Raw genomic sequence first — 7,549 nt, 5'->3', positions numbered from 1 at the left:
TCACAAATAGAGCAGGCAGAAGATTGCCAAGGGGACTCTTCTGGGCAGGGATTAAGCAACTCAACCAATTTCTTGATGGAGGCGATGGGAAAAGGGGTAGATCATCACTTTCCGTGGAAGCAGAGGGCAGGTGTGCTGGGTAGGCAAAAGACAGCAGGTACCCACCACAGAAGGAATCCTCAGAATCTTCAGTTTGGAAGATATTACTTGATCTCTGTCCCAGAAACTCAAAGGGCTCTTGAACATACGAAAGAGTTTGGGAAGCTTCCCAGGAAAAAAGATCAGAACGTTAAATGACTTTATTCTTTTGGTTTGGTTTGAAGCTCACGGTGAGTAGCCTGTGAGTCCGAGCCTTGGGGGCTGGATAGGGCAGTGCTAGGTCTCCATATGGAGGCTCCACAGTCATAGACCTATGGATCCTGCAGAGTTTCAAAGCAGGAAGGGAAAAAAATCACACAATTCAGGGGTGGAGGAGGGACAACTGCAGATCTGTCCCAGGACCTCCTAGTTTTGGCATGGCATGGTAAAGTGACTGTCTTTAGTGATGCTTACCATCAACCTGTTTCCAGAATGTGGGAGCCAAACATCGACTCAAAGACCGTCCCGGGAAATGACAAGTGCCAAGAAACAGCCTCCCCTCCACTCCCGACTGCTGCACGGGCACAACTGGGTAGAAGAACTGGGAGTTGATGCCAGTGCATCAGGAGATGCTCAGAGTTACACACATGCTCACTCACCAGCTGGAGGCAAACTATATGAGTGTGTATGTTTCAGATTTATATTAGGCGAATGGAAAAAGCATCGTGTTGGTTGTAACTTCATAAGGCTGGGAGCTCAAGCTCAGATCTGCATCTTGAGATAAAAATGGTGCAATTTCCAAGGCGGGCCATCTCCTGGAATGGCTTCAGACAAGCTGGCTGCTATAATTGTGGACTCATGGAGCAGAGATGATCCAAGAATGTTCCAGACAGATCAGACCGACCGCCTTGATTGCATCAGCCCTCTCCGAATCTCAGGCAGGGCTTCCTACTGAGGGGTAATGCTCCCCAGAGCGCAGCTGGGGTAATTGGTGCTTTGCTGGGGGTCTCTACCTTTGGGTGTCTGTGCCTGCTGTTTCGCTGTCAAGACAGCTTGCCTCTGTCCTGGAGGAAGGGCTGTAGAAAAAGTGGAGATGGTATCAGAATGGGGCCATGGGGCTGAGAGGACTTGGCTCCCTTGAGACCTGAGACCCTTTTGTCTTTCCATGGAAGGAACTTCCAAGGAGGTCTGTGGTCTGGGACCCTTCTCCATGGCACGCTCTTGGGACAGCCTGAGACACAGAACACGGAATAAGGTGTAGGTGTGAAACATGGGGAAAGTGACTTCTTCATACATGGAGGCATTGTGACACTCCCAAACTGCCATATCGGCTGTGCTTCCCGGCCCTAAAGAACCTCAGAGACGGGGTCTCCTCTCCCCTCCATGCTGCCTGGGAACCCCAAGCTTTCTAGAGTCCTGAGAACTAGGTTTCCCCACTGCTCTCAAGCCCAGGGCAGCGGCCTGTCCTGTCCTGACTTAGCAGGGTCATTGTCTCTGCTGCTTCCATGAAATCTGGTTCCCTATGGACCTTAACCCCTTACACACACACACACACACACACCCTCACATGCATGCACACGCGCTCATGAGTTCTGCTTAGTTCTGCTTTTTACACTGAGACCCTTTATTTAATAGTGTTCACTTATGCAGCCCTGCCCCTGCCCCCATTATCTAGCCTTTGGGCTTTATGCCCTGGGCAAACCCTTGCCTGGAGACTGGATTAAATGACTCACTTCTAACAAGTGGGATATAGCAGGAAGAGTGAAATGTCATCTCACAAATTAACTTTTACAAATGGCTAAGACTTCTTTTTTTTTTTTTTTTTTTTTCAATGCAGTTTATTCAGGAACATTGAACAATCCTCGGACCACGGGAAAGCCAGCCCACAGCTTAAATAGCCTCTGGGTAGCCAACCCAGGCGTGCCACGGGGGCAATGCAGATAGGTCCACATACATGGAAGCAAGCCAGATCCTCGGCCTTAGCCAAATGTGGAGTTGTTCGTGACAGAGAGCACTCACCATCGGGAAGGTGGAAGGCGGAAACCAGCTCCATCTTTAAGGCATAGCATTCCGCAGCTCTCTACAGTTCCCCCTTTTTGTTTTAGACGCATCAGGCAAGAGTAGAGGTCTGATCTCTGATATTAGAAATAAATTGGGACTTTGCACAAATGGCTAAGACTTCTATCTAAGGTAAATGCTGGAATTGTGAGATAATACAAGCCTACTGTTTTAACCTATTAAATATTGGAAACTCGGGCCTAGTGAGATTGCTCAGCAGTTAAGAGCACTGGCTGTTCTTACAGGGGATCCAAGTTCAATTCCCAGCACCCCCATGGCAGCTCACAACTGTCTGTAACTCCATGTCCAGAGGATCCAATGCCCTATTTTGGCCTCCTCAGATACCAAGCACATAGGTGGTGTAAAGGCATAAATGCAGACAAGACACCCATGCACCCAAAATAACACAAAGTGAAATCGAAATACCAAAGAAAATCATGGCTCAGTACCACTTAAGAACTGCAATGCTGACCCTGAGTGCAGTGCTTAGCCTCGCATCCTGAGCGTATCATTTTAGCTTTTTATGGTATCCAACCATGCTTGGGGAGAATGTCTTGCTTCAATGGCTGTAAAGGCCTGAATGATCATGGCTGCATCACACTGTTGTGAGACTCTAATCTTGCATATATACCACAGGCAAACCAAGGAGACCAACACCAGAAGGCCTGCTAACACTCCCATGCCCGCCCATTCCTTCAGATGATTCATGGCTGCAGCAATCCATATTGATAATCCTGTGGCTAGTCCTGCGTCCACTCCGGTAGAATTTACTGTGACAATGGCCACTCTCAGCTGCTCCATCGTAGTATCGAATTCTCCAGTCCAATTACCTAAAATATAGCTCGACAGTTGTTTAGACAGATTTGCAGCGCAGGAAAAATTCTCATGTTGTATGCTAGTGACACAAAGTCCAGCATACTTTCATTGACAGCCAGGTTGAGCGATTTGCCATAGGGCCGCTTTGGACCCAGAGAAGAGCATGTCTGATTGCATGCGGGTTGATGCCCCAGGTCCCGCCTCTGAGAAAAAGGTATCGGACGGGTCCGATGCTCTTTGGGTGGATGACACCTAAATGAACATCTGTACAAAGTCCCAATTTATTTCTAATATCAGAGATCAGACCTCTACTCTTGCCTGATGCGTCTAAAACAAAAAGGGGGAACTGTAGAGAGCTGCAGAATGCTATGCCTTAAAGATGGAGCTGGTTTCCACCTTCCACCTTCCCGATGGTGAGTGCTCTCTGTCAGGAACAACTCCACATTTGGCTAAGGCCGAGGATCTGGCTTGCTTCCATGTATGTGGACCTATCTGCATTGCCCCCGTGGCACGCCTGGGTTGGCTACCCAGAGGCTATTTAAGCTGTGGGCTGGCTTTCCCGTGGTCCGAGGATTGTTCAATGTTCCTGAATAAACTGCATTGAAAAAAAAAAAAAAAAAAAGAACTGCAATGCAAAGTCTTAGATGTTAGTGGCTTGGATTGAGAAGCATATACAAAGGATAAAAATATGTAGGAGAGAACTCATGTTATTGGCATCTTATGGAAGACAAACCACAATGCCATCTCAATGCAGTAGCCTGCTTCACCCTCAGGACAACTCTGCTTTGCCCAGTTTCAGCTGCCTGAAATATCAGGTGTGGCCCAAAATATCAGACAGAAAATTCTAGAAAGAAAACGGTCCATACATTTTCAATTGCATTCCTGTAGCTCCGATCTCACCCTACAGCTTAGGTTGGCCTCTGACTTGCTGTGTAGCCTTGGTGGGCCTTTATCTCACAGTCCTGCCACCTGAGTCTCTCGATTGCTGGTGTTGCAGAGATGAGTCGCCAGGCCTGAAGAAGGTGATGGAACCTCACCTGGTCATGTGCTACCCCACAACCTCTCCTCTAGCAAATCCACACTTGGCTTACACCACTCCCCTCAGTTTTCAGCAGCTGTGGTGAAGGGTATCGGACCCACTGCTGTAGTGTTGCCATGCTTTCAGTCAAGTCATCCTGTGGCACTTAATCATGGCCCCAAAGCATAATTACAGTGATTCAAGATCACTTCAGGTATACTACCCATGACCTAGGGTACTCCCAATCAGATGGTCTGTGAGCCAGGATCCCTCCAGGCACATGACAACTTGTGATTCAGGATCCCTCTAGGTAGGTGGCCTGCGAGCCAGCATCCCTCCAGGCGGGTGTTCCTCTTGTCAAGCTGCTATGATCAGACAGCAGCTTGTGCTTCCTCTCAACTCTCTGTCACTCAGCTCATCTTGAATCATCACAGATCACAGGTACTGTATCAAGGGGAAGATAATTGAAGAGGGATGGAGGGGAAAGGGAGGGATAGAGGGAGGGAGAAAAGGAGGCAGGGAGAGTGCTTCCTACTGTGGCTTGTAGTTACCATGTGCCTGGAGGCCCTAATCAATGTAGAAAGCTAGGAAGCAAGAGAGAAAGGCAGGCACTGCATTCTGCATTTATGATATCTCTGGAATGCGGAAAAGAGAAAGGAGTTGTGGACTTCTTTGTTAGAATTCACAAGGCGGTTCGGTGATTTAGCCTGATATTTGGATTAAATTGTGCTTTTTTTCAAGTTCTTATGCTGAGCTCCCAACTTCCAAATGTTCAAAAACTAGAGTTTGGAGGAGGTTATGACAGTGAAATGAGGCTATAGAGTCAGAGCCTTGCCCCATCACCATGGAGGCCATTTAAGCAGAAGAAAGACACTAGGGCTCCCTGTGTCTTTCCATGTAGTCAACAGCAGAAAGGCCATGGGAGGACACAGCAAGAGGCAGCCCCTTGCAATGCAGAAACCAGCCTTAGAGGTAGCTCAGCCTTGGACTTCTGATCTCCAGAAGCATGACAGAATAATGCCAATTGTGTAAGTCACCTAATATGTGGCTGACTGTGCAAATGCCCCCAGTTGTCTCTATTCACCAGTGATGGATAGAAAGAAGCCACTGACAGCAATGACCAAGGTTAAGGTGCTTGGAAGTGGAGTAAATCCAAGAGCTCAGGATTGACCACGGAGCAATGAGAGCACACCGAAAGGCACTTGAAATACCAAGCACATGCCAAATGCATGTCCATACGCAAGAGGAAGCAGATCACAGACAGCAGCTCCTTCCACATTGATGGAACCGTGCCACCCCCACCAAACTCCTGGATCTTTTATTTTTTTATCTCTAGGAAGAATTCAATGGCTTCTTATAACATCAGCACTAACTCCCCAATGCAGTAAAGATCGCCCTGAGAAAGCAGCAATGATGGGGTAAAGTTCCCTGGCTGGTGTCAAGAATATGAGATCACCAGCAGGTGATGAAGGTGAATCAGTATATGATCAAGGGTAGACATGCAACACAAAGAAGCAGAAAAGATACCGAGGGACACAGTAAGACACTGTGTAGACCTCAGGTATGACAAGCTGACCAGCACCTTATGGGAAATGAAGGCTGGATGGACCAATGGATGGGGCCGGAACAACTGATGATTTATAATGGGATAAAAGAAGGAGGTCCCCACCTCACACCATGAAAACAGATTTGATAATAAACTCAAGGTAAAATTTTGACAGAGTTGAAGTTCTCAGTCCTTGCTTTTGCACTGCTGGCTGGCTGCTTGGTTAACTGAGTACTACCCTGTAGTCCAGATAGATTCATGACCCTCCTGCCTTAGTGTCCAAGTGCTGGTTCAGAGATTATACCACAGTGACCAACCAGCTTCCTCAGTCAGCTCTTGATCACATGCCTTAAGCATTCATTACTTTGTCAAAACACATTTCCGTTTCCAGCATTGTCTCCAGAGCGAGCCATCCCTAAGGCACTCCACGAATGCCACATGTACCTCTTAGCGCATGATGGACCTTACAAGAATGACTTGCTGAAACAAAACAAAACAAAACAAAAAACAAAACAAAACAAACAAACAAACAAACAAAAAACCTCAATGAACACAGCTTTGTCTTCCATTGCAGTCTGTGCTCAGCCTACGTCTCCAGGGTGGCCATATCAGCCTCAAGCCTGGGATTATAGTCACAGCCAAGCTGTCTTCCCCAAAAGTCTCACCAATTCTTTCTTCCCTTGCTAACTGGCCCTGGGCTACAATATGACATTGCCAGGAGTTTATCTGCTGTTCAAACAGTTTCTGTTGCTAAGTAAAGTAGAGCTGTTAAGGACTGCATCTGGCTGCGAGTTTATATTTAGTTTCATCCAAACTGTATATGTCTTTTCTTCTAAAATGTTCTCTTTGGCTTCAAAGCTGAGAAAGTGATCACTCCTTCAGGACTCTGACAAATGTTTGCTTCTAATTTTTTTGCTGGGGCTGTGATGATGATTTAACTTTTTTTTATGTATAGCTTTTCTATAGGAAGAGAATTTCAGAGAAAATCGAAACAAAAGATTGTTCACTAACACCCCACCACTCCACTTCAGAGCTATGTGTGTTTGTGTCAGTGTGAGTGTGTTTGAGTGTGTGTGAGTGTGTGTGTGTGTGTTTGTGGGTGTGGGTGTGGGTGTGCATGTATGTGAGAGAGTATGTTTCTGTATGGAGGTGGGTGTGAGTGCCTATGTAGAGGGTATCAGATGTCCTGCTCAATTGGTCTGTGCCTTGTGGTCTAGAGAAAGGATCCCTCGCTGAAGCTGGAGCTTGCTGCCTTTCTTCTAGGACAGCTGGCCAGCAAGCCCCAGCAATTCCCTGTCTCCGCCCCCCTTCATTGCTGGGATTACAGGCATATGCAGCCAAACCTGAATTCTTACAAGTGCAGAGGATCTGAACTCAGGTCTCTATGTTCACACAGCACACCCACTGACCCATCTCTCCAGACCCCAGAGCTAACATTTTTGTTAGCTTCTTTCAGTATTTTTTTTATGCACTTGCAGTGTTCATGTGGTTTATTCATAAGCAGAAATAACTACACATTCTGCTGTTCCACTTACAACAAGAGCATAATCACTTTTCCATGTTGACTTCCTGCCTTCTTAAAAATAATTTTAATGGTTGCATAATATTTCATGAAGTGAATGAATGTACCATGTGCCTTATAACTTGATTAAGCTCCCTTCTCTATTTTTGGAATCTAAAGTTGCTTTCAAGATTTTACTTATAACTAATTCAGCAATAAAAACGTTTATGAATAAAATCTTTTTGGAATATTTCTCCATAACAGAACCCTGGAGCTACATTCCGGCTGACAGCTTCCAAGTCCCAGATGACAGACTCAGTTTCTCATTCAGCACAATTTTCCTCTCCTTGCTTGTGAACAGAACCCAGGTTCTGTCTAGGGTAGTAGTGGCCTCAATATAAAATTACTCTCCCTTGCTCTTGGCATTGCTCCTTGGCTCAGTGAGGAGCAAACGGCAGCCCGTAACTCTAAGTCTGGGAAGCTATTGCTTTCTGCTCTACAAAGGAATGATTTTGAAGCCAGGAGGCTGGAA

The sequence above is a fragment of the Meriones unguiculatus genome, chromosome 7 (assembly GCF_030254825.1).
Source record: "Meriones unguiculatus strain TT.TT164.6M chromosome 7, Bangor_MerUng_6.1, whole genome shotgun sequence".
Classification (NCBI taxonomy): domain Eukaryota; kingdom Metazoa; phylum Chordata; class Mammalia; order Rodentia; family Muridae; genus Meriones; species Meriones unguiculatus.
The sequence above is the reverse complement of the archived record's forward strand: the minus strand, read 5'-3'. Positions refer to the sequence as shown.